Source organism: Mustela putorius, unplaced genomic scaffold (assembly GCF_011764305.1).
Source record: "Mustela putorius furo isolate JIRA1106 unplaced genomic scaffold, ASM1176430v1.1 tig00003836_pilon_pilon_pilon, whole genome shotgun sequence".
NCBI classification, from domain to species: domain Eukaryota; kingdom Metazoa; phylum Chordata; class Mammalia; order Carnivora; family Mustelidae; genus Mustela; species Mustela putorius.
In genome coordinates this window covers 34,010,172-34,037,494 of record NW_025421989.1, presented here as the reverse complement: position 1 = coordinate 34,037,494, position 27,323 = coordinate 34,010,172, and positions in this window count along the sequence as shown.

Sequence of the window (27,323 nt, the reverse complement as noted above, 5' to 3'; positions counted from 1 at the left end):
ACTAAAGTCAAAGGAGAATTTGTTGGCAGGGTATCAGCTCAAAGACTTGAGAAAAATGCCTCCTGAGGTTCCCGCTAATCAGTAGGAGTCATCCAGCTCCTCGTCTCCCACCAAACTCCAACTGGGACCATGGGAAGAAAGCTCAAACGTGGAGTAGCCAAAATGTTACAAGTGTTACCTAGCATTGGGCAGCACTCTTGGCAGCATGTAGGCTGTTAATGGGTCTGTGCAACTCAAAGATATAGCAGATTTGTAATGGCAGTGAAAACGGGTTTTTAATCTCCCCTGGTATTTCTGGTCCCAAGTATTTCTGTCCAGGTCCTGGTTAGTGTCTTTCTGTCCCCCTCCACTTTCCCCTTTTCTTTTTCTTCCTTTTCTTTTTTGTCATAAGCACATCCATAATCGCTTGTTGAGCAATTATGCAATTTGGTAGGCGGTTTACATTCATCATTTCATCTCCATGGCACCCACGAAGTACACATGATGATTCCCATTTCCAGGTAAGGAAATTAAGGTTTTAAAAGGGAAACAACTTGCCCAAAGTCACTCAGCTAATGTATAACAGAAGTGGGATTTGAGCTGGTGTTTGGCTGACTTCAAAGCCCGAGGCATAGGTGGGATAAAGGACCCCCTCTCAACATTAAAAAAATCTATAGATACCAACAAGATAATGTACTTATAGCATGTATTGATTAATGACAGGGGCACCTGGCTGGCTCAGTCGGTAGAGCAAGAGACTCTTGATCTCAAGGCTGTAAGTTTGAGCCCCATGCTTGGTGTAGAGATTACTTGAAAATCAAATCTTTAGGGGCCCCTGGGTGGCATAGTTGGTTGAGTATCCAACTCGGTTTTGGCTCAGGTCGTGATCTCAGAGCTGTGAGATGCAGCCCCAAGTGGGGTTGTGCTCAGTGCAGAGTCTTTCTGCCCCTCCTGCTCACGTGCACGAATGCACGCACGCACGCACACTCTCTTTCTCTCTCTCATAAATGCATATATCTTTCAAAAAAAAAAGAAATTAAAATCTTTAAAAAACTTTAAAAAATACATAATGACAAAGCAATGTTAATCCATATAAATTAAAATCTACTTTATGAGTCCCAATCGTACCTACACAAAATGCTTTTAATCACAACAGGATATCGGTGATTTGTAAATCATATGTGAAGGACATGTTATCTAGCAAGGCTTTCACCAGGCCCCTCACACATGCCCCTTGCAATAACTATGTCCCCTCAATGCACCAGTTAGGAGGCAGGCACGGGACTGGAGTTTGGCCCGTTGATTCAGAACTCTGATATGACCCAGAAGTCATGAACGACTGCAGTAAAACCGTCGTAACTCTGTGGCGGCCATAGAACATGCATCATAAATGTTGAAGGAGGGCAAGGGGGAAGGGAGGGAGGGAGGGAGAAAGAAATGGAGGAAGAAGCAGAGGGGCGGATTTAGTTAGGAGAAACCAGCAGGAGAAGCTGAGCCAACTTGAAGGTTAAGACTAACAGGTTCCCCATGTTCAAAGGCCAAGTTCAGAAAAGTCAGCTCCTGCTGGAGTAACAGGCTGACTTCACAGGTCCTGGAAGGTGAACTGAAGCAGGGAGGCCATAACCTTGAGGAGGCAACCAGGGACCAAAGGAGCAGAGAGCCAGGGAAAGGGCTCCCGTAATGAGACACAGGCTGGGTCACTGTCAGAAGGAAAGGAACCAAGCACCAAGACCACAACACACCACGGGCCACCCAGTGGAGGGCTTCTCTTACCACGCTGCCAAGGGGGCAAAACAGGCTTCAGGGTTCCAGACAGCTTCACCCCTTCCATGCCTCCTGGAAGACATCGTTTGCTGGACTGCATTCTCTGGGACGCTCTTGTTCTGTGAGATCTTCACAGGGCTTTCTACAAAGAATATGTGCTGAAATTCTATTCCCCTGTTGGAGTTTTACAGTATACACGAGCATGCTAAAAGGCTGTTGCAAATGTGAAGCAAACACACCCATTTACCTTTATTGAACCAAACTGATTTTCCAAACTTACTTGACCCTGGCATCCCGTTGGCAGAATGCCCGTTACCATCTCAGAGAGCACTAAGGTTCCAAGATAAGAGGTACAGAAATACTACCCTACAGCACAGCCACCCTAGAGTCGTGTGGACCCTTCTTCCATGGAGGCATGTCCTAGAAGCCACCTCTCTCCTTGCTGTCAGCTTTCCAACATGCACACTGTTTAGGTTTCTGTGCATATTCATCCTGACTCCAGAAAAGTCCAGAAAAGCCAGTGGCCAATGGAAGTATTTCTGAGGCCCTTAGATCATCTCTTCTGGAGTGTTTTACTTGACTCGTCCCCATCCCAAGCCTACCTCAATCCCACCGATCCCAGCTGGTCACCACATCCCCAGTGTCAAGGTGAAGAGCACACACTGGGAATCTATCTGCCTGGCTGTGAATTCTGACCACTTTGTCCACTCTGCCACGAGACTGTGTGTAATTTCAGAGCACAGGCTGTGGCTGTAGCTTTGTTCCTTGCGTCTAGCCCAGTGCCTCACACGTGCTGTCCATCCCCCATTTAGCCTGGTGGATAAAGAAATGATCTTTGGTGATTTCTAGAGAAACCAAACGGAGACCAAAATTTGTTTTCTAGAAAACCACAGCAAATTGAGAGCGATCAGCTGATGATTAAACACACACACACACACACACACACACAGATCTCAGGTGTGAAGCCACAGCTGAGAGATGTCTGCTCCCATATATATCCCATCGCCAGTCTCATCCCTCCAAGTGCATAATTACAAAACAAATGGTAAATGCCTTGTTTCATTTGAGCATCTTCTTTTAATGGAGAATTGATTTTCTCTCCCTTAGCAAAAATTTTCAGTGGCCTTACAAAGGGGAAAAATTAACTCTTACATTTGCATGTCAAATGTTTTAATTTTCAATTATAAAATCTGTCTTTCTAAGACATTCTAGAAATGGCAGCAGAATGGAAGCCTGGCTGCGGGCTCTAAATTGCTCTTAGCAGCTCAACTTTCTAATGTTCCTTTCTGGGGCAAGCATTTCTTAATTGGGTGGGAGTTTCCAGACTTTTCATCTGTCTTCTTCGTTTGCGAGGCGGGGGAAGCGAGCTGTTTTGATTCCCAGGCCTGGGTTTTCTTAACAAAATGACTGTCGGGAATGCTCCTGGCCTTCCACTCTCCTGCTCCAGCCACAAGGAGAGAGGCATCACTTAATGATTCTTACCTGTAAAAGGGAAGGGGGAAAAAAAGCAGAGAAAGTGGTAGAAGTGGGAAGATCTCCACAAGTCAGCCCCCAGGACCATCAACTTTCAAATTTCAGAAGAGAAACAGACTCAAGAGGGTTTATTCTTCCCTATTTAAGCAAGATTCTGTTAAGCTAATCATATGCCACAAACCTTTAAAACAGCCATATTCTGGTTAGCAGACCATTTTTACAGCTGTTTTGCCTTGCGGTGACAGACTTTCTCACTCTGTCCTTGTCCTAAACTCAGACATGACAGTGGGAATGGACCAAAAAAAGAAAAATGCAATGAGAATTATCAAATATCAAAGAAGAAAATACCAAAGTCTGTGTTTTCCCCCATTGGAGGTTTCAATTCACCTGGGAAGTGTTTTGTAGTTTGTAGCATGTTTCAAGTTTAAAACCATCACAGTCCCAACACTCTAAAAAAAAACACTCTCCTCCGTGTGTGTGAGCGTGAGTGGTGTGTATGTGTGTATGTGTGTTTTCTCGCTCAGTTTTTCGGTTTTGGTTTTTTGCTTTCACGAAGTGCAAATGTGAGGATGTTTCCTGGCCCAGCGCAGGACTTCAGAAAGACTCTGTCCTTAGCCTTGAAATAGACTGGATTGTTGTCTCTAGGCAAGTCATCCTAGCCAGCACCGTCCTGTTTCCCCAACTCCATAAACGGAATGTACTTGTGTTCAGTCCTACAGATAAGGCACAGGGGCTATTTAAAAAGTTAGCCAATCTGGGGCCTCCCAGGGGCTTTCACAAGGTAGAAAACGTTAATATTCTAAATAGTTCCAGCCTTCTCTAGCCAACGCACGTTTCGAGTTGCTTCATCATCCGTACAGAGCCTTTTCTTTAATCTTCCCCAGGAGCGTGTGTGCAGGTTCAAATGGTGATAATTACCATAAAACAATTGTGTTGTCCTTCTCCCAATAAAAATCGCTCTGTTAATCAGCCAACGCACAGCCCCCTTGTCTGAGGACCCTTATGCCAAACTGGCGGGGTAGAACGTGGCTACAGATAAATTAGCCCACGTGTGATTGCATGCGAAAACACATTGATTTGGGATTTTTTCCCCCCTCTCCCGTTCAACCTGACAACTTGTCTAAATAGGCTTCTGGCACGACCTGACAGCTCCTGGACAAGCTGTGTACAACAGGCCATTAAAACGAAATGCTCTGAATAGGGAGAGTACAAAACACAGACAAAGGGATAAGATTGAAAGATAAAAGGATGAACAAAGGAAGTGTGGAGGGGGGCTTTGGGGGGAGGTGGGGCCTGAAGACGTCCCCTTTAATTGTGCTTTCAGACTTTGTTATAGGTTGGAGTCTCCGGAGCAGCCCCTGTGATGGAGTTTAGGGTGAAGGCTATTTCGGAAGGATAGACCCTCAATGGCAGAAGGCAGGAGGCAGGGGCAGGACTGGGCAGAGGGAGAAGCCGAGCCGTGATGCAGGCTGGACAGAGTCCCGAACAGTCCCCCTCCCCCACAGAGCTCAGGGCGCTCCTGCGTTGGCACCAAACGGTTGGGAATGTATTCCCTCTTTCACTTTCAGTCTTTGCAAAGCCAAGGGCGTGCTCTTGGGCAGGGAGATCCCTGCATCTCCACCTGGGCTGCCATACAAAGTCCTTCCCTGGATGGGCATGAGATTGGCCACCCCCGACGTGAGCGTAGCCCACCTCCCTCCATCTCTGTGGTCACTCCCCAGCCCAGATGGCGTTATCAATTTCCATTGAGCCCAGCCTAGCACTAACCAGCCCCATGCTACAAGCTGTACCTACCATTCCGTGCATTCTCGCAACAACCGCAAGAGGCAGGGATTTTAAAATTCCCATTTTGAGGATGAAGAAACTGAGGGCAAGAAGGATGACTCATCACATAGCCTAGACCTGATGAATGGTTGTTGACACCTGCACCCAGGGCTGCCTGATTCCAAAGTCCACTCTCTAATCTATGACACTATGGGTTTGCCCTGCTATCCCCAAGTCGGGTGTTCTTGGCAAAACCTCCCCTAAGCCACATTGACATAAAGCAAAGAAGCAATTGCTGTTCGTTTATATGGAGGAATTGTTGAGCATTCCCCGACCCCCAAAATCACCTCTCTTAGACTTGTCTGATACCTTAGGCCACATCTTGCTAACGGATGCATAAAATACATCAAGATAAAGCATAGATGCTCACAGACACAGTTCAAAGCTCAGCAGCCTGATGCGGAGGTGCTGAGTGGAGTTCTGGGGGAAGGAGCTTGGGGGGCCCCTCTCACCACCTCTTTGACGGTTCGCTGCAACACAAACGTGGAATGCTAATTTTGCTGCTATTTTCACTCTTTGCCTTTTCCCTCATAAAAGCAGAAGTCCTGTTCAGTCTTCATTCGGTTAGCAAAAACAGGCCCAGATGTAGGTATTTTGTAAAAGCGAAGTGGCCTAAGGCAAGACTTTGAAAAGTGGGGGATAGCTGTATGCCCTCGGGAAAGGATGAAGGTCTATGGTCTACTGCGGACCACTGCAGCAACTCCCTCCGAGAAAGTTTAATAGAAAACAATTTTATTAGGATCTTGGAGCTCACAGAAGAGCCTATTTCTTGGGCTGGGAGGTGTTGCAGTGGATCCTTGCCTTAGCTTGGCCACCAGACCCCCATAAGTGTTTTATTTAGCACATACTGTGTTCTGCTGTCTCTGGTTGGATTCCTGTGGAACCAGACTCTAGATTTTTTAGGCCTTGCTCTTGGGATCAACACCCAGGGAAGAGAGGGGCAAGAAGCAGGGGGGGCCAGACCAAGAATCTGAACTATAGTCAGTCCAGTTCCACTGAAGGCCTCAGATGACCCCCTGGAAAGCTCTAGACCTGAAATGGCTCATCATAGTTGTTCTGAGTCGAAGCAAGGAAGCTGAGCCTTTATATGTTGTACTAGATAGTGGCTGGGTATGGGATACCATGTGGAAGGAGCATGACCTTGGGCTAGGGAGCTCTCTGCAGCTAAGACAAATCACAAAGTGGGGCTCAGCTTAAGGCTGTTGGGACTCAACACTCTCAACCCCTAGGGGAATGAGTTCTTCATTCCATAAAGGAGATCCAAGAGGCAAGTCACAGTCCCCACTATAATTCTTTTCTTCCCGATACTCCAAGGGTTATTCATTATTGGTCCCATTTTACAGGAGAGAAGAATGAGGACAAAACAAGTGAATGACTTATCCACAGACATGCAGGTAACATTTAACTATCAACCCATTCATTTAACAAATGTTCATTGAGTAGCTTCTGCATGCCAGGCATTGTGCACTGTCCTGAGCATGTAATGTTGAACAGAAAAAGACCCCTGAGCTCATCTAAATAACGTAATAGTATTGACAACTATTCCAGGTACAGAAAAAAAAAATAGAAGCTTATTTCTTTAGAATACCTATCTAAAAACTTCCTTGCTCCAGGAATAAACATTTGAAGACTGCTTATACCTATACGTCTTTCCAAGAAAGTTCAAAAATTGTAAACATATATTCCTAAAATTTTGAGAATGGGGAAAAGCAGATCCAACTTGACCATGAAATCCATAGCATAATGAAGAAGTATTTGGTATAAATCAACCTGAAACCAGGCAGCCAGTTTTTCTCTGGAACCTCCAAAGGCACAGCAGAGAATCACACCTGATTCTTCATCATTTCATTGATAGCATCGATGGCATCAACAACGAAAACCAACCAGTCAGACACTGAACTTTTTTCAAGCACCTATTCTCATTAGTGCATTTCCCATTTGAAAAATTGTTGTTTGAAAGATCAAGTTTATTACTTCTAGATACAGAGTGAATAAGCAGTGTGGCTGAACCAGGTGTCTTGTACGTAAGATTTTGGTAGTCTGATAATTTCATTCTTGACTGTCTGTTAAACCATGGAACAATCAAAATGGCGCTGAACTCATCACCCTCAGATGCCAGTGCCTTCAGCCCCTCTGTGCTTGGACACCATGATTCTTATTGGATAGGGAAAGAAGAAGGAAAGGGGAAGTGTTGTCTCCACTCTGGGTTCTGATTCAGTAAAACTAAGGTATAGCTTGGAATTTGCATTTTGAAAGTATTGTTCCCACCTCCCAGGTAAGAACCATGGCTTTAGCATCTAGAACTTTCCTTCTCACTCGCCCCCACAGTGTCTGGTGTTCTATTCCATCAGGTCAGGCAAGGAACATGTTAGCCAATTCAAAAGGCTGGTTGGAGCTCAGGTGTTAATGTGTGGTTCTGAATCACACTGATACCCCTCTGAGTTAACATTTGTAGGTCAAGTGTGTTTGAGGCCTGATCAGGGATGGCATTGTGCAGCTCTTAATGCCCGATTCAAGTTACAGCAGGGTTCCTCAAGACAAAAAAAGACATCAGGATCCTGGGACATGATAACAGATATGAAAGGTGATATTTCAAATGCCAAGCAGAATGAACAGGAAGCAGGTCTTATCATCCACCACTCAGCAGGAAAGAGGTAAAGTGGTCTTCTCAAAAAGTGATGGACAGATGCATCTTTGTGTTGCCAGGCGGCTTCTTACCTTGCGCAGGGAGAAAAAGCCACAGAGCTCCACAACGGTAGGCAAATGTAGATCTGACAGGACAGGAAGAGAAAGGGGTGCGGGCGATGCATTTACTCAGAATAGACCAACAAGTTGTGCAACCCTCTTATACCACCTGAGCTGAGCCAGACTTGCTCAGGGGAGAAGGTGGATGAACCCTAAGATTGTAACCAGTGGGACAGAAATCCCAGGGGCTATTCATCTCAGAATGAAGCATGGACACCAGTAGTTTTCACCCCTATTAATTCTTTTCTTTTCTTTTTTTATCGAAGTAGAGTTAACACACAATCCTGCCAGTCCTTTTAGGTAAACCCTTGCTAGCCAAAAAGATGTGTACTTGGGAGAAAGTGTTCCAGAAGTCTTGCTGATAGCCTTTCACAAGTTTTCACAAGTGAGCCCTCAGAGAAAGTGCTTGGAATGGTGTTCTGGGACATTCTACCCGGTAACTTGTTCTACCAAACAAGTCAGCAGTCATAGCAACCCAAGTTCCTAGCAGAAGGAACCTCTAGTCATGCCCCCAGATAGACTTGGATACATAAACAAACTGCCTTGGGGGTACCTGGGTGGCTCAGTCAGTTAAGCGTCTGCCTTCAGCTCAGGTCATGATCTCAGGGTCCTGGGATTGAGTCTTGCGTCAGGCTCCCTGCTCAGCGAGGAATCTGCATCTCCCTCTCCCTCCGTCCCTCCTCCACCCTCCCCTGCTCTTCTGCTCTCTCTCTCTCTCAAATAAATACATAAAGCCCTGACACCCAGCACTATTTTTCATCAGGAACCTTAATCATATAAAAACCTAATAATAGCAGCTTGTGTTTAAATAGCTTTTAGGCTTACAAAATATATTTAATATATATCCAAGCCTCAAAACAACCCCATGAGGTGTGTCTCATATGCCCCCATTTTACTCATGAGCAAACTGAGGCTTACCCAGATTAAATGACCATCTAAAGTGTTCACCTCAGCATCTACTTCTGACAGTGTTGGAGGAGTTTTTGCAGACTAGCTTTTCCACAAAGACTGACAAGAAGAGGGGGGCAGAAATACAAAGAATGTGGTTGAAAGCTTCAGAGAGCTTCCAGAAGAACGAGGTCTTAAAAGGTCAGTATCTTAGTCCTCTTGGGCTGCCAGAGCAAAAAACAGTGGTCGTTGGTTTAAACAACAAACATTTATTTCTCACAGTCCTCAACACTGGGAAGTCTAACATCAAGACATTGGCAGATTTGGTGTCTGGTGAGGTGTCGGACCTGCTTCCTGGTTTATAGACTTCCATCTTTTCACCACAACCTTCCATAGTGGAAGGGGTAAGGGATCTCTCTGGGGTCTCTTTTGTAAAGACACTAATCCCATTCCCAAGGGCTCTGCCATCATGACCTAATCATCTCCCAAAGGCTCTCACCTCCTAATGCCGTCACATCAGGGATTAGGATTTCAACATATGCATTTGGGGGGCATGCCAACATTTGGTCTATAGTAGCCAGGATCCCAGAGAGAAGGGAAGTGCATGGAGGAGAATCTGGCATTCTGTATTCAATCCCCTTCTGGAGGCATCTGCTGATTCTTAGGAAACTTGAGGCCAAGAGTCTAAGAAGCCAAGTGAAAAATGACAACCAAGACCCTGGGGAGTCCATGGAGCTTTTGGAAGTCTCATGGCATGGGGAGAAAAAACTTAAAGTTCAGGGATACCCAGGAGGCAAGAATTTGAAGGGCCAAGATTTCAGAGAGAAGGGAAACGTACTAAAATGAGCCTGATATTCTTTGAGGCATTTGACACAATGCCCTTCCTTTCTGTGTAAAGATACAGAAAGGTTGAAAGCAAAAGGATAGAAAAGCTATACCACGAAACCATTAACCAAAAGAAAGCTGGCATAGCTACCGTAATAGCAAATCAAGTGGACTTAAGAATAAGAAGCACTATGAGAGATAAAGGACATTTGATAAAGAAAGGGTCAGTCTGCTGGGAAGGTAAAACAATCATGTATGTACATAATAACACAGCCTCAAAATATAAAGCAAAAAGTGACTGGAAAAAAAAAAAAGAGGAAACAGAGAAACCCACAATCTTGATGTGGACTTTTAAAATTTATTTATTTATTTATTTATTTATTTGACAGATCACAAGTAGGCAGAGAGGCAGGCAGAGAGAGAGGAAGGGAAACAGGCTCCCTGCTGAGCAGAGAGCCTGACGTGGGGCGCAATCCCAGGACCCCAGGATCATGACCTGAGCCAAAGGCAGAGGCTTAACCCACTGAGTCACCCAGGTGCCCCTTGATGAGGACTTTTAACCTAATTCCCTTATTCTTGAAAAATCCAAGACCACCAGCAAGCCTTTGGACCACACTTTCCCAAATACTTATGTTCTGGCAAGCAGGGATTATAGCTAAAAGGATTCCAAGGAATGAAAAGTGTGGGTATGAGTGGTTTATTCAGAGACTTAAATTATTTCTATAATTCCTGTCTTGTTACTTTCCTCCATAACTGATAGAGAAAAATAAAGGCAAAAAGAATCAGGAATAATACAGAAGATTTGAACCATACAAACAACAAAATTCACACATAGACACACACACACGCACGCATGGGCACATGCTGCAAGTGTACATGAGATATTTATCAAAATTAAATATATGGGGGCACCTGGGTGACTCAGTGGGTTGAAGCCTCTGCCTTTGGCTCAGGTCATGATCTTAGGGTCCTGGGATGGAGCCCCGTGTCAGGCTCTCTGCTCAGCAGGGAGCCTGCTTCCCTTCCTCTCTCTCTGCCTGCCTCTCTGCCTACTTGTGATCTCTCTCTGTCAAATAAATAAATAAAAATCTTTAAAAAAGAGAGAGTCTGTTTAAAAAAAATTAAATATATGTTGGGCCATTAAACACATCAAAACAAATTTCAAGCAATTGAAGTCACTTAGAATATGTTCCCTGATCACAGTTCAATTAAGGTAGAAATCAATTTAAAAATATGTATAACTAGGGGCTCCTGGGTGGCTCAGTCAGTTAGGCATCCAGCTCTTGGTTTCAGCTCGGATCATGATCTCATGGGTTGTGGGATCTGGCTGGTCATGCTCTGAGCTTAGCGGGGAGTCTGCTTGAAAAATTCTCTCCCTCTGCTCCTCCTCTCTCTCTCTTTCTCTCTCTCAAATCAATAAATAAATCCTTAAAAAAATAAAAATATGTATAACTAGAAAATCACCAAGTATTTGGAAATTAAATATTCTCCTTGTAAATAAGGCTTGGGTAAAAGGAGAAATCATAGTAAAAATTAGAAAGTACTTTGAACAATGAATGAAGTTTTTAAAAAAGATTTCATTTATTTGAGAGAGAGAGAGATAGCATGCACAAGTGGGGCGAATGGAGAGGGAGAGGGAGACGCAAGCTCCCCACTGAGCAGGGAGCCAGACACATGGCTCATTCCAGGCCCCGGGATCATAACCTGAGATGAACACAGACACTTAACCAACTGAGCCCGGAAGTGCCCTGAATGAAGATATTTTACATCAGAACTTGTGGGATGCTGCTAGAGCCAGGCTTACGTGGAAATTCATAGCCTCAAATTCATAAAGTAAAAATTAAAACTGAAAGTCAGTATTCATCCTTAGATGGGAAAACAAAGCAAACTAAAGTCACAGTAGAAGGAAGGAAGTTGTAAAGACCATCAAAAGAATATTTACATACAATAGAGAAACTATCTACAAAGCCCAAGGCAGTTCTTTGAAGAAAAGGGTGGGAGTTCCCCGTAGCCCAAGGTAGAGCCAGATGTAAACCCAGGCGTTGACCTGTCCTCTGTGGGGATGTGACCAGCGGGCAGGAAGGCCACTTGGGAGATGCCATAGGGGGCCAGGGGTGGGTGGGTGGCTGTATGACTCGGTGCCCAGTAAAAATACAGCACTTGAGAAGTCACTGGGCTCACTTTCTAGAAGCTTCAACAATCAAGGAAGGAGTCCCTCAACCTGCCAGGAGCTCTTTTCTCAAAAGTTTTGTTGTTGTTGTTGTTGTTGTTGTTTGTTTGTTTGTTTTTTCAGCTCTCTCGAAGTCCCTACAGTTTTGCCAGGTTGTGCACTAAAATCTTTGCATGGCTGGGGGTGACTGGGTGGCTCAGTCAGTTAAGTGTCTGCCTTGGGCTCAGGTCATGATCCCAGGATCCAACCCCACATCTGGCTCCCCGCTCAGCACAGAGGCTGCTTCTCCCTCTGACCCCCCCCCCCAGCTTTTGTGCTCCCTCTCTCAAATAAATAAATAAAATCTTAAAAAAATTAAATATTTGCATGGCGATGGTTTCTCCATTTAACGAAAGGCGTTCCCTGCCACCATCTCCATTGCTGGGTCAGGTGTGGCACCCACTGGGTGGCTGAGGGCTGGGATTTTCACTAGCCTCCCTCCGGAGCTGGGAAAATTCAGGCCCTGTTCATGGCAGACCTCGGGAAAGCTTCCATTTGAGTTCACGCTTCCCTGATTTTCATCTGGCCAAGGAATCCAAGTGGCTTTTGCTGAGAGAAAGGGAACCCTCATTTATTGAGTGCCTACTGTGTGCCAGGGCCTTTAAATTAATTACTCCACTTAACCCTCCCAACCTCTCTGGGCTGTGCACAGTTTTCAGAGAAGAAAATCAAAGGGCAAAGTGTTTAAGCAGGCCCCCGCCACGGTCATGGAGCTTTAACTGGCAGCTTTCTTTTCCTTCTATGCCAAAGCTCCCTTTCTTGAAAGACTGTCAAGCCAAATAATTGAGAGAATGGGTTTTGCGGAGTCCGACAGACCTCAACTCCCCCTTAGGGAGTCTGGCATGGAAGGTGTTGGGACCCTGGGCAAGTCAGCTTAGCTCTACTGGAGAAAAATGCCACAAGCTTCATGGTGGAACCTGGGGTGGGGGATGGAAGGAAGCAGTGCAGACAAGGGCTAGCTAAACTCAGAGCTGGGTGCCTCCGAGAAAGGCTACTGCTCCTACTCCTCCCCTTGCTATTTCTATGGTTATCGTGCGGCCTCTCCACCTCCGTCCCACTCTCGAGAGGACCGGATGGCTGCACCAGCTTCATCTGATACCATCCTCAAGAGCCCGGTCCACCGGCTACAAAAAGAAATGAGGAAGTTACAGCTGGCGGCAAAGCCCGAGCCTCAGCGGTCAGGCCCCATGGGTTTTGTTTTGACCACTGAGTCACGTAGTGACCAACGATCACACGGAACATTGGCCAGCTCTCCTGTTGTTCCTCGGGGGGTAAAGCTAGCAACAAAACCTCCCATTTGACCCATGAAAATTCACTGCGTGCTTTAAAACTGTCCTTAGGTATGGGGGTGGAGAGGGGGCTGTTAGGAACCACAATGAGCAGTTTTTCCTTGATGGGGTCATTTCATTTGTTTTTTGCTTTGGCCTTCTGTTTGTCCCATGGGCTTCGCATGTGTCAGAAGCAGCAGGCCCCAAGCTAAAAAAGCTTTCCAGCTCTGCTCTGGGAGCAGTGAGCCATGCACTGGAGCTCCCGGTCGGTGCTGGGCTTGGCCTTGTCACACTCATCGCAATTATGGCTGTTCATTCGGTCGCCGACTTCCTTGACTGGTCCATGACGGAGCCAAGAAACAGGCGCACGGAGGATACGTGGTGAATACCGGTTGGCCAGATGAATGAATGGAGAATGAATGAATAGCTTCCTACCTCACCCACCAATGCTTGAAGCTCATATGTGCAACAGATGTCACTTGGGTGCTACCGGACAGCCTCTTTCCCTTTTCTAGAGTTTATCTCCCAGGCAGGCTGAGATGTACCTCCCAGAGTCTGTGGGATTGAAATTAGGAAATGCGTAGGGTAGTGTGAGACCGGCTTCCTGGTGGACTTTAAACCCCACCCCCTTCAGCACCTCGCGGGTGTTCACAGGCTCCTCCCACATCCTATCCCCTCCCCCTGAGAGTTAGGGAAGTCAGCAGAGCGGCTTCCTATCTTTTGCCGCTGTGATTCATCTTGCTTTAACTTCGCCCTGTCCTGTGGGAGTGGAAATCTGGCTACTAGAGAGCCACGGCCGGTGGAGCCACCTCCTAGAAACCAAACACACATCTGGCAGAGCTCACTGGTTTCCATCTCCCACAGAGAGGGGCAGATTATCTAAATGCTGATTAAGTCATGAGCTGTTGGTACTGAGACATTTCACTTTGAAGCACCAGAGATCCAGGCAGCCTCAAAGAGATGACATTTCTTTTCATTCATTTCTCCCACAGGGATAGAGATGGCCAGAAGGCAGGGAAAAACTCAGATGAAAAGTGGTGGTCTAGAATGGTAAGTGTCCCAAGAAGCAGGGCTAAGGGAGGGGCTGGTGGAGTGGAAGAGACCAATGACAGGGCAGCCTTCATGCTTTAAGCCTGTATCAAGGCAATTGCTAGTGTGAGCCGGTGAACACGCACACACACACACACACACAATCTCTTCACTCCTGCAGGCACGGACTTCCAGAGCTCATGCACACCTTTGGTCATCTTGTTCCTGCCAAAGAATGTCCCAGAAGGTACCAGCCTTACCTTTAAAAGGCTTTCTTCCCCCACTGGTTTTGTGGCTCTTCTGACTTGACCGCAAACACAAGCCTGGTTAGGAATGATAGACAGTATAGGTGCCCCCACTCGGATCCCCCTTTTGGCCAATGCAACCTGTCCACCATGCTGTGGGCTGTTGGCTGCTGAGAGGATTGGCTCCAGCCAGCCAGGGCCCGGTGCCCTGCCCTTGGCAGCCCACAGTCAATAAGCAACAGAAATGGGGACATAAAAGCCAAACCCCTTGCTTCAAGGTAGGGCGACTCTGGTGCCCCAAGTGACTCCAAGAGCCACTATGAAAGTAGTCTAATGCTGGACTCCCACCGCACCACACCCTCGATTAGCTCCCTCTGCCTTGTCTAGCCTCCTGCCCTCCCCGTCTCTTGAGACTACTCTCTCAATGAACTTGAACAAGAATCTCCATCTCAAGCACAGTTTCTAGGGCTCAAGACTTATAAGAGGCACTAAAATGATCACCAGGAACATAGCACTCCCCACGTGTCGGGAGTTCTAAGTGCTTCATGTGTATTCCCTCGTTGAGTCCTTACAAATCTACCCCATGAGGTCAATGGTACAAATACCTCTACCTGGCAGTTGAGACCACTGAGGCACAGAGATGTCATGTAATTTGCCCCATGCCACACTGTAAGTGACAAAGCCAGATTCAAAACCACCCCATCCAACCACAATCGCAATCCACACCGATTCTCATAACTCTCTTTAACATCTGCTTATGTTCCTTTTCAGAAAGCAAGTTCAGCCCTCCCTCATTCTTTCTGTAAGCTTTAATATCCAGGGAATCAGGGACATTTTGAAACTATCATCCTGAAAAACAAATCTCAATAACCCGAATGGGTTTCCTCCCATCGCCTCTCCCCCACCCCGATCCCAGCCAACATTATGTAAAGATTAATTTCATACTTGAGCAGATGCTGAGCGGTCTGCATGTCTGTGGCTACAGAAAGGATCCAACTTAAGGGAGAATAGGAAAGACAGCTCCAGAGCACAGACTTTTCCAAGGGAAATCCTGTCAAAGCACACTTTCAGGTAGTCTCAGTGGTCGAGGCTGAGAGTTACCCAAGGCAGGGGGTAGGAAGGGCAAAGCAATGGAAATGGGTTCATAGATCCGCCAAAAGACGGGTTTAAAATAGTGTTGTTATGATACCAAACACTGCAAGTTACCCAAATGTCCATCAAAAGTAGAAAGGAAAAAATAAACTGGGGTAGACTTGCACAACAGATGACCCTATGGCAGTAGGAGTCGTAGAACTCTAACTACATAGAAAACTATGGGAGACTTCACACACACGATGTTGAACAAAAGAAGCCACACGAGCATATATGGCAAGATTCCTGTACATTAAGCTCAAAACCAGACAAAACTGATCTATTGTGTTAGGAGACAATACAGTGGTTACCTTTGGTGTGGGAGGTGCCTGAAACTGGGCAGGAGGGGTCTTACAGAGCAATGGTCATGTTCCGTTTTGTGATCCGGGGGCTGGTTTCCTGGGTGTCTTGACTTAATGCAAATCCGCCAGACCATACACTAGTGATTTGTGTACTTCCTGGAGGAATACTATATAGCTCAATAAAAAGCTAAAAACCTGATCGAAGACAATTTTGTGAAGAGAAAGAAAGCACTGGGGCGCCTGGGTGGCTCAGTGGGTTAAAGCCTCTGCCTTCAGCTCAGGCCATGGTCCCAGGGTCCTGGGATCGAGCCCCACATCAGGCTCTCTGCTCCACCGGGAGCCTTCTCCTCCCCACCCCCCCACCGCCTGCCTCTCTCCCTACTTGTGATCTCTGTCTGTCAAATAAATAAAATCTTTAAAAGAGAGAGAGAGAAAGAAAGCCTCCCACCACCTAATTCCCATAGACAGGCTGTCTTTTTTTTTTTCCCCCAGAAGGAAAATTATTTCAATGAAGACTAAAGCAGTCTTCTCACTGGGTGATCACACTTGTAAGTTCAGATTCCTGAGGGAGGTATAAAGTTGCTTTTCAGAGATCTCTCTTTATTCCTCACATTCTGCCCTGTGCTGGTTTTTGGAATGTTCTCTATATTCCAAAGCACTGGGCCTAGGTGCTCATTTACTCAGAAAAGGGAAAGCAGTCAACAGAGGCATTCATGAACCACTGGAATGAGATGTCTCTGTAGGCCCATCTGTATTCAGCTGGGGCACATGGGTTGATCATAATGGCCAGTAAGGAGGGCAGGAGAGGGCTGTGTTACATGGAAGCCAGTTGGCCCCAAAGCAGTAGGAAACCCTGGCCGACAAGGTCTGCCTTTGATGCCTCCTCCAGGGCCTATCCCCAGTGATGTCCCCCACTATCCCTTCCTCAACACAATGAGTGAGTAACCGCAAAGGAAGCAATAGTCTAGCTTCCAATAACCCTGTCCATTTATTTCAATACACAACAGAGTCCCTGATGTGGAAAAATCAGATTTCTAGGTCTCTTCAACATCTGTTTCTGGCAATCGTGATGTGTTATCTTTTTTCATTGCAAAAAGCAGCTGGTGAGTTGTCATGCCATTTCATTAAAAAAAAAAAAAAAGACCAAGTGAAATAAGTCATGCCTTCTGAGAGATTATTTACGACTTCACCAGAGAGAAGCTGGAGAAATACTGTCCCCTTGGTACATAGAAGGCCTTTCTCTTTGTTCACATGGGGATAGAGGGTCACATTTGAGAAAACATGAATGTGTACTTAAGATTTGTCCCAAATTACATCTGTCCTTTGCCTACAGTCTGGGGTTGGTGTCCATTTTTTGGCTCGTTTGCTTCACAAACATTTATCGAACGCCTACTGAGTCAAGCATTGTGCTGGGTGCTGCGGACATGGCAGGGGATTAGACAAAGACCCTATCTTCTGGGACCTTAAAGTCCCTCATGAAAGATCTGTTTACAACACAACCAGGTGCTGGGCCAGGGACCTGCTCCTCCAACAAAACTTGGATCTTCGCACAGAAGTCTTCTTTCAGAAAAATATGCCTGCTTCTTAATCTCCCTACCAACCCAGTGTTCCCAGGTCATAGCCGCTGCCGCTCAAGAGGCTTTGTAAGCTTCTCCGTTGGGACATACCTGTGGGTGTAAGCAAAGTTGGAGCCTGTTTGTGTTGTTAGAGGTTCTGGATGATCTGACCTCCGCCCCAACCTTTCTAAACTCCTGTCCTAGGACTGTCACTCTTCCATCTGGCTCACTGTACTAGGGTCACACTGGGCATATTTCTGATCCTCAAATGGGCCAAGCTCTGGACCGCCACCTTAGGACCTTTCTGTTAACTCTCTTCCCACCCCAGATTCTCTTGACCCCAAGTCTTCTCAGGAAGTAGTTCAACAATATCTTCTCATTATGGAAATACTAGCTGAAATGCCACCCCTCAGAAAGAACTTTCCTGACCATCGCCTAAGATAGCTCCCACCTTGTGACTCCCCATCACGTTATCTTGGAGTTTCTTGCTCTGTGGACATGCGGATCACTGGTCTTCCAGCCCCCAGAGAATGTAAGAGCAAAAACGTGGGACCTCATCTGTCTAGGTCCCTGCTGGGTTCCTAGTACACACTCGATACGTATTTCCTGGAAATTTTAATAAACAGAAGAATAAATGGCAAAATATTAGAAATATTACAGAAGTTCAACCTTTGAAGATCTGTGAAATAATTATGGTATAGCCCATAAATGGGCTGTTGTCGATCCGATAAAACTTAGGTCGTGGCTTAAGTGCTTTTCAAACTATGGATTGTGATCCTTATGTGGATCATGTAATCTGCTAATGAATCATGAAACAGTGTATTCTATTATACGCCATTTCATTCTAATACAGAGTACACAATACCGGGGTGCACGATATATACTAAGGGGGGTGTTGGATAGTTATACGTACAGGTGTATGTGTGTTTACTCAGTAGCAACATAAATATATCTTTTACTATGGATCACGGTAAAAAAAAAATCAGAAATCATTGTAGTAAGATTAATGACTAGGAAATATGTTCATAATAAATTAAATGGAAAGAAGTGGGTTGTAAGAGTAAAGACGGTGTGTGTGTGTAAGATAAAATATTAAATCGAAACACTATTAGCTTACAAGAAAGCACAGAGAGGCCTAGAAAAACAATGGAAAAAATATTAATGAAAATACCAAGTAGATTTTTCTGGGCGATTTTATTGTTTTCTTCCCATATTCATTTTTGTTTTGTAAATCATCTACCTTGAACGTGTAATTTCTTAAATGGAAGTTATTTCTAGAAGATACTGTCTGATACTCTTTAGAAAAACAGGCTTTTCTTTAATAACACTACCTCAGTGACAATGCCGTAAATTATTGCAAATAGGCTTTTAAGTGTGTAAAGAAAGCATAATTATGACTGGGAGTTCTCTGTACAAAGTGTTTTACCTTACATTATTTTGTCTAATCTCCATAATGGTATACAACAGGGGAGACAAAGTACAGTCATCTTTCTTTCACAGGAGAGGAAACTGAGGCACAGAGAGGTGATGTGCCCTGTCCCCATCACACTACAAGGTAGTGGTTAGCTTGGCAAAAGCCCAGACTTACTCTGCTCCCTGCACTCCTCCTAGAATACAGCATCCCTGCCACTTTCTGGTGCTGTCCTGGGCACAGTTCTCCCTTCACACCTCCGTCCTGAAGACATGACGTTTCCTTCTCCCATTCATCTGTCCTTCTCCTATGGTCTCTTGGCTGCCGGCTCTAGAGAATGGCTCAGCTGCTCCCTCAGTCATGTACCTGTCCCTAGAGCCAGGAGGGTGTTGTCCTCTCTGTGTATTCACCGGGGACACTATAACATGGGGGTTATGTGCTATTGGAGTTTGAGTCCTACTTCTGCCACTTACGAGCTCTGCGATCTTCTGAAGTACCTGGATGATGTCTGGCATTATACTCAATGTACGTTATTGCAAGGTAGTAGTAGTATATAGTTTAGGAGGGTCCTGTGGCCAAGCCACATTCATACACGGTGCCCTCCGATTCTTCCCATTCCCCTCCTCTCCCCCTATACACAGCAGGATTCCCTGTGTTGCCCTCCTTGTGTTGGCCCTGACTGCAAAACTCTTCTTGGTTTTCTACTCCAAGAGGGCTCCTGATTTATCCTTCTTGTGTTTGAAGCCACAGCTGCCAGTGCTGGCTGGTTCCCAACTCTGTGGACCTATGAGTCCCACTGATGGGGTAGAAGACTCTGAGAGCAAAATCTATAGGGGTCCATGGTACAGACACATTCGGTTTTCCCTCCTGGTATCTGTTTACCCTCCTTCTTCCAGCAACACTCCAGATTTCTGCTTAGGCATGCATCCCTCCTTCCAACCTAAGCACCAATGATCTAGGTGGAGCTCCGCCCCTTACACAAGGTGCAGAAAACAGAAAGAGAGAAGGGGTCACGTTCTGGTAGTTCCTGCCCAAGTCTCAAGCTTCCTTCTGATTGGAGTAGCAAGTCTTAGAAGTGAGGATATAATGAGAAGCCACTGCCTATGTCCTGCCCCCCCGCCACACACACACACTGTGTGAGATCTGAAAATCAAGCCAGAGGCTGGAGGAGAGTGGGGCAGAATCTCCAGTCTGAGAGAAATGGGTCTCCCTGACCGTCCCAAGTCTCCGAATCAAGCCTTCCATAAAGCCAGCCTGTACCCTGAATTTCTCTGGGATGTGAACCAGCACTTTCTCTAAGTGTCCCTTAAGACAGTTGAAGTTGGGTTTTTTGACAGTGTTTAGCCAGTCAGTTCTTGCAACAGAAATGTCCTTAGAACCATTAGTGTAAAAAAGCTGAGAAAGCCTAGGGAAGAACAGAGCAGACCAAATGCTTGAGGAAAATTCAACAGAAATCATGGCGCATGGTGTTAGAGCATCCAAGCCTCTCTGGGAAAATCCAGCTTAAACCTCCTTTCCGGGACTGCGGTTTCCCCGTGCCTTCATGTGAAAATATGCCTCCTTATTCAGAGGTACTTAAAGACTCCACCTAGGCTAGTTGGGCCCCCCAAAACACCAGGAGAGCACGACTTTTAGCAAAAGTGGTTGTAACAGAACTCGAGGCACAATCCAGTCATTGGCGTGAAACACACGAGGGCCCTAGCCTTAGCCCTGGAGGACACATAGGCTCACCATTGATTTCATCTTAAAAGCCACTGGCTTCCTGGTCCAGGCCTGTGGTGCTCAGAGGGACTGGGTCGGCTGAGCTCACGACTAAACATATTCCCCCACGAGCCTACAAATATCCCTGAGATGCTGCCGAGTGGACTGTGACCAGCAAGCTCACCTCGCGAGGGAATGAGATGTCCATCACTGGAAGCATTTAAAGCAGGGTCTGAGTGGCCATCACCAAGGGGCATTTTGGAGAGAAGTCCTCCCCTGGAAAGTGTGTGTGTGTGTGTGTGTGTGTGTGTGTGTGTGTGCAGATAATACACAGCCTGGGAAAGCAAGGAGTATGAAGTCAATTGGATTTTTGTTGACTTTGAGTCATTTTGATGGGACCCTCTCCCCTCCCCCCGCCCCGTCCCACACCCCTCCTCCACTCACAGGCCCCAGGGTTGAGTGATTTCTTAGAGAGGCAGCACTTAGCCCCAGCACCCCTTTCATTTCTCCTCACCTCTGACTGGCAGAGACATTGCTCTAGCCAAAGCTCTAATCTCATCTCAACGGTGGCTGGGGGAACAGAATGGCAGCCGTCTGGGAGAAAATGCAAGTCATCAAGGGCAGGAAAAAGGGGACAGACAGTTGGCTCACTACTGCGTTTTCACCTTTTCTCTACTTACTAAACCACCCTCTTGGCTGCCTTATTGGCAGGTATGGACTCTAAAAGGCTGCCTGTGGTGCCAAGTGAAGACTAGGCACCCCCCACCCCCACCCCATGTCCCTGAGTCAGGCAGCTCCCTTGCTGAGCCAGGCAGCCTGAGGATGGGACTTCCTGGCTGGAGAGCCTGGGAGCCATGGTGCTCCCTGTCAAGGAAAAAGCAAAGAAACACCAGCCATGGGACCGCCTTTACTCCCACACACTTGAAATCCCGCAGAGTCTGATAGGTGTGATGAGGGCCTGCGTTTCCCAGAGAGGTCAAGAGAGAGGGGGAGTTCATGTGGGAGGGGCTGAGGGTCCTTTTTTCTCGCAATCTCCAAAACAAGATGGCGCCTGTTTCAGGCATCTGCTTCGGGGGGCCCCAAATTTCAACTTGAGGTCACTTGGGTCTCTTGTGAGTGGTGAATAGAGGTGAGAAAAGCAGCAGGAGGTTAAGTAGGGAGTGGAGAATTGGGGGCTTAGGCCATTTTCAGTCAAGGACGGAAGATATTCCAAACCTGAGGCACATTTCTGTAAATGAGAAAGTCATCCCCCTCTTGTAGTGAGCAAGGGCGGAGTTCCTCCTCCCCAGACTTCACCCTGGGAGGAGTTTTTAATCATTAGCTTCAGGTTGATAATAAATCACAAACACAGCTTTGTGTTCTCTGAGATAGAAGCAGGGGACTGGTGTGTGTGTGTGTGTGTGTGTGTGTGTGTGGTGGGGGAGACATTGAAAAGAAGATAGATATTCCTTGGAACGCCTATCTGGCTCAGTCAGTTAAGTGTCTGCTTTCAGCCCAGGTCACAATCCTGGGATCCTGGGATCAAGTCCTATATTGGGCTCCCTGCTCAGCAGGAGGCCGGCTTCTCCCTCTGCCTGCAGCTCCACTGCTTGTGCTGTCTCTCTCTCTCTCTCTCCCCCCCATCCCCCCATCAAATAAATAAATAAAATCTTTAAAAAAAAGGAAGATAGATATTCCATTAATTCCCCCAAATATATTTTAAAAGTGGTCTCATTAAACCTTATGACTAAAAGGCATTTAATTCACAAACTCTTCTTCAGAGGCTCGAAACTTCCACAATGAACTATGTCAGAGAATCCTCAACCACAGCGTGCAGGTGGGTTGATGGCTCTGCTCGGTCCAGGCATGTCCGCCAGTGTGCCCGATCACCGAGCCTCACACGGAATTCACACCTAAAATCCACACCTGAACTACAACAACAACAACAAAAAGCCAAGGCTGAATGATTACCCTGAATTTTGGAGACAATACAGATAATCAAGTTGGGTACTTCTGGCTCAATAGATGTGGCGTCATTTAGGGACGCTTGGGTGGCTCCGTGGGTTAAGCGTCTGCCTTTGACGCAGGTCATGATCTCAGGGTCCTGGATAGAGCCCCACGTTGGACTCCCCACTCAGACAGGAGTCTGCTTCTCCCTCTGCCTCCCCTTCCCAACCCCCCAGCACATGCTGGCGCTCTCTCTCAATAAATAAATAACGCCCCTGAAAAAAATAAAAAGATGTGTCATTCATCTGCATTCTGTTCTGTGCCTATTTCCAATCTGACACAGGACTCTACCCAGGAAACAAAACAGATATCCCTAAGTTATAGGACTGACAGTCCTGACTCGATGTAAATAGAGACGAGTCCAAGCACCTCATGATTAGAGCTGTGGCTGATACTTTGGTGGGTTCCCAGGGCCCATTATATTCCCCCGCGCAGAGCTGATGCCCTAATAAATGTTTGTTAAATTGAATGCAGGGATTTCATGAGCTCCAAGCCACTCGTGAGTCACTGGCGTCAGTACAGTTAATTGACAGGCTTGACCCAGGATATAAATGGAACTGGGCCACCTAGGGACAGTAAGGCCACCGTCTTTCCACACCAAGATTTCTCCAAGTATAGCCTGCCACCTACCAGCATCACAATCACTGGGGTGTTTGCTAAAAATTCAGATCCGTGTGGCCCCGCCCTTAGGAAAAAAGAAGGGAGGGGTTGGGGCCCCGAAAGGTAGGTGCTAGATTAGAGGACTAGTACCTTCTCTCCCGCCCTTGGCAGGTGCTTTTGAGAAAATGCTACTTCTGTTACAAGCTTGAACCTAAAAAGAGCACATCTCATTGAACCTAAGACACAGTCCATTGCCAAACGCAGGGTTATTTTCTGAGACATCTTGAGAGGGAAAATAAAGCTGCCAACCACACTCTTGTCCTTCCATTATCCATATGAGACATTCTTACTTTGGGCGGGGGATTTTAAAATTGCTGAAATGTGGAACCTGCCCCCCTGTACTCCCCAAAGTTTAGTAACCCCTTAACTGTCTCCCAGGATGTGTGGAAGGGTTGGGCACGCACGGGAGATGTCTGGGCTATCTCTACTATACGTAAATAGGGCCATTCGATCTTTATTTTCCATTAATTTGTTGTGATCTGGGGAGTTGTTTTTCTAAGGAACTGTGATGAACTAACGTCAGGATACCCAATGCCAGACAAAGGTGTTGGATTTACTTCTTTAAAAAGAGAGAGGGAGAGAGAAATTGGAGAGAGGCCAGAGGAAAGCGTGATTAAATGATGAGCACATAGCTCCCAAGGAAATCTTAAAGAAAATCCCCTAACTAGAAGGCTTCCAGGTTTAGGAAGAGTCTAGAAATGCACCAAGGAATGCAGCTTGAGGAAGAGAGCTAAGCAGATGTACCGCTCTAACTTTGTCCCCAGAAGACAAGGGGGGCACAGTGCTCTGGAAAACCTCAAATGTCCCCTCACCCCATCACCAGGAGGCTCGCCCCTAACACCTGCCGGACTGAGCCGACCATACAAATGGAGGTCCACGCACCATATGGCTTAGTGTTTGAAAGTTATATACCAAGCTAACAAATGTTTACATTGAAAAGCTTCTTTCCTCCTATCTTGACAAACCGTCTTAACAACTTGGAAGGCCAGCTGTGAATTCCGAATTTAGGGCTCATTAGAGTGCCACAGTGGAATTTGGGGGTGCAGAGAGAGCTGGCATTTAGCCACCCCGCCACCCTGCTTTTCCCACCTGCAGTGTGGGTACGTGGATGTGGGTGCTTCGGCTGCCTCACCAAGCTTCTTCTACGGACCTCCTCATTTCCACCTACTGAACAGCCACACCTGCCTGGCCCTCCAGCCTAGAGCAACACATACAGGCCTGGCCGGGCAGTCAACCCTCAGGGGGTGGGGGAGGGTGCCCTGGAAGCAGGCTCTGGGACTTTTGAGCAGGGAATTCAGGAGTCCACGAATCCAGAGTGTTCTGGGAGGACAAGTCCTGAGTGGGCACATCCACTGGCCCTTCAGAATCTTGCCTGAGGGAGAGGGGAGGAGCCAGAAGAGAGAATTTCAGAAACAGTGTTTCTCAAACTTTAATGCACACCAGAATCACCTGCGGGGTTAGCGAAAATGCAGAGAGCTCTATGCAGGGTTCGATCCCAGGACCCTGAGATGATGACTCAAGCTGAAGGCAGATGCTTAACCGACTGGGCCACCCAGGAGTCCCCAAACGTTCTCACTTCTAACAAGCGCCAGGTGATGCTGATGTTGCTGGTCCATAGACCACACTTAGAGCAGGAAGAGTCTAAAGGACTAGGACCCAGGGCAGGCATCCCTCTGGCGCTGGTCTAAAGGGAGATGGTACTTCCCATAAGTGTGGGACCAGGAGATGTTTAGTGAACGCTTGCTGTTATGTGGGTTGCTTGATAGAAGAACAGGGGAGTAAGGAGTGTGGAAGGGTGGAAAGAGGGAGGAGGAGCAGGAAGGAAAAAGAAGTTCTTTCCCCTCGACTTAGACATCATTTGCCTTAGTACAGCAGTCTGTGTTAACTGTGATTTGTTTGGTACTATCAGCCTTTTCCACACCAATTTTTCCCCTCTTTTCCCTCTATGTTTGCACTCTGGTTTTTCTAAGTCCTTCAAGGACGGTGACCAAGCATTTCAGGTCTTTTCTCTGCACTAATTCACTTTCAGCAAAGCCTACCCTGAAACCCAGGTATCTTGGCTCACAGTCCTGGATCCTCCCCGCATCGCCACCGTGTCTGCTAAATAGAAGAAATGTTAATTTGGAGAGACTGTGAATCTTCTGGAAATTTCCATATCACTGAAGATTCAGAAAGTCAGTTTGCATTCCCTCTGTACCCTTTAGTTATTAAATCATAAACTTTAATTTAAGGCATCTTAAAGGGCCCAAAGGAATTTTAATTTGACGTGAATGACTTTCAAATCTGAATAATAATCAGATCATATAAAACTGTACAATCTCTATTACTCTTAAATAATAGACCAAGTTTAAAAATAATCAACAGCCAATGTAAGACTCCTGTATAATTCAATCGAACCCTTATTTTCTGGGCTAATGAAAGAGGCAGTGAGGGAAGTAATTCCACATCATTTGTGTGTGACTTTGCTTAAGATGGGCACTCCTACCTTCTGTGTTCCTTAAAGAGTCTGTTTCAATTAACGACATTCTTTAAGGAAAGGACAGCTGTGGCAGGAAAACCCAGACAACACCTGGGAGGTATTAGTGTATGAACTTTAGCACTGAAATCCAAACCAAGAGGTAAGCATTCACAAAGCTCATCAGAAGGCAACCCCCCCAACCTCTGTCAAAATGAATAATTTGCTATATAGACACATCGGAAGGTATTACCCAAGACCTACTTTGAGAACAAACATGGGGTGACCACCCAGTGATGAGAGTTTAGGGCACTTGCAGGAGAGGAAGAGCTATCCCCTATGCAAAGATCTTTGTTCCACTGTCCTCAGGGTGGTAGCAGAGAACACAGGGACATCATTGCCGCTTCGTACGTTGGCATAGGTCATCAGAACAAAGCGCCTCTCACACTCAAAACACCCCAGAGCACCAGATGCAGGGAGCCATATTGGATCCAGAGAGTGAATGAGGTCAGCCTACATTGAGTTGAGTCACACAGGAAGGGGCACTCCATGGCTTGGGCTCACAGCTTGGAAGAAGAGTGCTTCTCAAATGGGAGTGGGCATCACAATCGCCTGTCAGGTTTGGGAAAACTTCAGATAGCCCCACTCCCAGAGTTTCTGATTCAACAAGCATGGAGTGAGGCCTGAGAATCTGAATTTCTCATAAGTTTCAGGTGATCCCACCACAGCTGCTCTGGAGCCCACACGATGTTGAGAACCATGAGACCATGAAACTCTGACTATACCTGGTAGCATTTCCTTCTTTATCTTGACTGGCAAAATTGGATAGCTGCCCACCAGCCCTCTGCTTCTTACTAGGATCCTGACAGGCATCCCAAATTCTACCATTAGCAATCTGCTCCTTTGGACTGGAGAGTTGTCTCCCATTAAAGAAGTCACCGGAAAAGCACCTGGAAAAGTCCGTACTTGCCAAGCACTGCTTTAGTGCAACACTTCTCAAACTGGAGCTGCTGAAAGGGCCTGAAAATCACTGGAAATGCTGATTCCTGGGGCCTTACCCTCAAGGGTTCTGGCATAACTCATTATGGCAAAGACCAGGACTTGACTTTTTGTAGTTCCCCAGTGGAATGGTAACTGATGTCAGTTCGAAATGCACTGCCTGAGCAGGAATTAAACCAGGTGACACAGTGATCAGAAACCAGATGTGGGGACCTGGGTGCCACGATTGGCATGTAGTGAAAGGAAGAAGCATCAGAAACAATGTTGACTGCCTCCAGTTCCCCTCAGGCCCAACCTTTGGTCCAGGCCGGTGTAGAGTTGAAGAAACTATGTCCTCAACTTGGACACCCACCTTGACAGAACACTGAGCATGACTGGTGGCGGGAAGTTGACTTCGTTGTGCTGTCCTTACAAGGGCAGGTGCTACCAGGGCTGAAACACATCTGGACACCCACCTGGCATCTCAGGTATTCTAGAAGAGGCCTAGGGAAAGCAGATCTTGCTCTCTCTGTCAGTCGAGTAAACGGTATCTTTAGGCTAAGTACCAGCTTAGCTACAAGAACAGTAACAACATGGGCTTTCCTTTCCCATCCTTAGTGGGGAAGAGGGTCAGGGGAGATTGAACAAGAACTATGCATGGAAAAGTGAGCAGTGCAGGTAGAATATGAAAAATGCCTTTAGGCTGTCTCTGAGTTACATGTCACACAGTCACCCCCCTCTCATGTCTTGAGTATGTTATCACCTGGCTCACTTGCCTCTCTACCACTGCCATGAGCAATATTCTTGGTGATTTCAATATCCAACATAGATAGTCCTTCCAACTCTAGCTTCTCAGATCTTTGACCTTTTCTCCTCTCCCAGTTGTGTCTCTCT